Here is a 3,210-nt window from a genome sequence, read left to right as displayed (position 1 = left end):
CTTTTTGGAAGACAACACTATGTATTACAACCAATACTATGAAATGCATATTACTTTGTTAACTGAAATAAAATAAAATAAAGTAAAATAAACCTGAAAAAATGAAAAAAATAGATCTAGCTATATAAACATATATTCTGCCATTTTTACTTCTTTCTGAGAATAAAAATATAAAGAAAGATGTAAAGAATCTGTGTACAATGGTCATTCATGTAATACCAGCTACTTGGGAAGCTATATCAAGACCCATCTAACCAAAAAAAAAAAAGATCTATATAATTTACCTTTTTGCCTGCCACTCCTAAACACTCACCAAGTGGTCACAACTAACCTTGAGCAATAGCTGCAGAATGCTGGAGCCCCCACTGCTGCGTAGATTCAGCACATAGAAGGCCCCTCCCTCCTGTATGTGTGTGTAACTGCAGAAATAACTAATTACAATGTACATAATTAAGTTCACAAGCAAGTTCAAACACGGAGATCTAGTTAGAAAGAGCAGCACCAAAGATAAAATGAACTGAATTCATTAGAAAGGAAATGGGAAGCCGGGTGCTGTAGCTTATGCCTATAATCCCAGCACTCAGGAGGCTCAAGTAGAAGAATCCCCTCAAGTTTCAGTCTATCCTGGAGTACATAGTGAGTTGAAGGCCAGCCTGAACTACATAGTGAAACCCTGTGTCACAAAAAGTGAAAGAAATGAAATGGGAAGATTTATGGTTGTTATTGTTTGGACCTGGAGTGTTTCCCAAAGGCTCATATGTTGAATAAAGGCTTAGTTGCTGCCCTGTGGCACCTACTGGGAGGTGATGGTATGTTTAGGGGATGGGGTATGGTGGCAAGAAGTTAAGCCATTGGCAGCATGTCTCAGAGGATATATTGGGACCCCAGATGGTTCCTGTCTCTCTCTTTTGGTTTGGGTTTTTTAGAGTTTGTATTTGCTTCCTGGCTACCAAGAGGTGAAAAGCCTTTTCTGCCATGCACTTCCACCATGACGTGCTTGCCTTGCCACAGACACACAGCAACAGAGCCATGTGACTGTGCACTGAAACCTCTGAAACGAAGTCTAGAGAAAGAAATCTTTCTTCCTTTTAAATTGATGTCAGGTATTTTGTTACAGTAAAGAATCTAACAAAATTGCTTGTTCTTCTTGTATTTTTTATTAAAAATCAGCATATTCATGTCTATATTCTTATTTATTCTTTTTTTTCTTATTTATTCTTTATTATCAAAAGACATCACTTTCTTTTTAAAGGCAAGTTGACTAAATGACCAATTCACCAAATCATTACATTTCCTAGATCCCAACTAATGGAAGCTTTTTTGGTTTTTGTTTTGTTTTTGTTTTTGAGACAGGGTCTCACTGTGCAGTTTGGACTGGCTTTGTGCTCACGTTCATAGCCCCCAGGCTAGTCTCAAACTTGCAGAGATACTCCTGGCTCAACTTCCCGAGTGCTGGGATTATAGGTGTGCACAACCATGCCCGTTTTCAGGGCTGCATGATGGGTGCCCACATCCTGGGCCAAGACCACACAGCATGTGGGGCTGGGGATCGAACTTGGGGCCTTGCGTTTGCCTCTGAGCTATCTCTCCAACCCTGGAAGCTAATCTGCTGCAAAATCAATATGCTGAATTCCTGAGGATTTTGAAAAATTCTGTATTTCCTTTTAGTTCCAATTGGCACCACAAACCATTAACCAAATCTAGGTTAATTCTCTATAGCTGTTCTGCAGTTACAAGGAGCAGTACTTATTATAGCAAAGCCAAAACCCTAAAGCATAGTTTGACTTGGACAGCTTATAACCAGGCATCCTTGGGCAGATACTGGGCAGGTTTTCTTTCTATTGGGTCCTGGAGCCGGGAGTTTGGCTGAAGGATCAGGAAGTGAAGATGAGGTATGGCAACGTCCATCTGAAAGTGGAGCTTGTCCAAGGAACAAAGAGAGCCATGAGCTGAGCCCTACCCAAGAAAAGGCTCTAGTAAACTTCATACACTTAGATTTGGCAGTGGATTCTTAGGTTCAACAAAAGAGAGACTGGACTTCATCAAAACTGAGAACACTTGCCAGGCATGGTAGTAGACACATGTAATCCAAACACTCAGGAGGATGAGGCACGTGGGGCTACATAACAAGTTCAAGGCCAACCTTGACTGCTTAGTTAAACCCTGTCTCAAACAGTTTTTGAAATCTTTTGTACATTCAAGAACATTACCAAGAAAATGGGACTGGAGGTGTAGCTCAGTGATACAGAATTCTTGCCAAGTATGTGCAAGGATCTGGATTGTATCCTCAGTACTGCAAAACATAAAACAAACAAACAAACAAACAGAAAACCCACAAAAGTGAAAAAAACACCTACAGAATGCATAGAACATATTTGAAAATCATGAATCTGATAAAAGTCTAATATCTAGAAAGAACAGTTACAACCCAACAAAAGAAAAAAATCCAATTGTTTTTAGAGAAGGTCTCACAGTGTTGTCCATTCTGACCTCAAAATTGCAATCTTCCTGCCTCAGCCTCCCAAATTCCTGGGATCAGAAGCGTACACTGCTTAACAACTTGATTTTTTAACTGGGCAAAGAACATGAATAGGTGTTTCTCCAAAGAAGATATACAAATAGCCAAGAAGTACATGACAAGATATTCAACATCATTAGTCACTAGGGAAATTTAAATCAAAGCCACAATGAGGTACCACTTCCTCACCCTAGGATGGTTGCAACGAACAAACAGAAAGCAAACGTTTGTGAAGATACGGGGCAATTGAGACCATCATACATTGATATAAAATGGTTCAACTTCTGTGGAAATAGAGATTGTATTTCTAAAAGGTAAACATAGAATAACCACGCTTTATAAACACCACTTCTAAAATTTTTGTTACTTTTTAAAGAGAGTAAAAAACAGTATTAAAATAGGAAAAATTGGAGCCAGGGAGATGGCTCAGTGGAATAAGCGCTTCCTTGGCAAGCGCAAAGGGCCTGAGTTCAATCCCCGGTTCCGCAAAAAAAATAAAATAAAATAAAATAGGAAAAATTAAAGTGATATAGAATTTCACCTTAAAAAGTAATATGAATTTCACAGTATTTGTTGTAATGCATAGTTCTGTCTTCCAACCAGTTATTCATATTACCAAATATATTCATGCAAAATTGAAGATAGAAAAAAGAAAGAAATATATAAGAAATTAAAGAGAAAAACTACAAACA

The sequence above is a fragment of the Octodon degus genome, unplaced genomic scaffold, assembly GCF_000260255.1.
Source record: "Octodon degus isolate 3935 unplaced genomic scaffold, OctDeg1.0 scaffold00335, whole genome shotgun sequence".
In the NCBI taxonomy this organism is placed as follows: Eukaryota; Metazoa; Chordata; class Mammalia; order Rodentia; family Octodontidae; genus Octodon; species Octodon degus.
The sequence above is the reverse complement of the archived record's forward strand: the minus strand, read 5'-3'. Positions refer to the sequence as shown.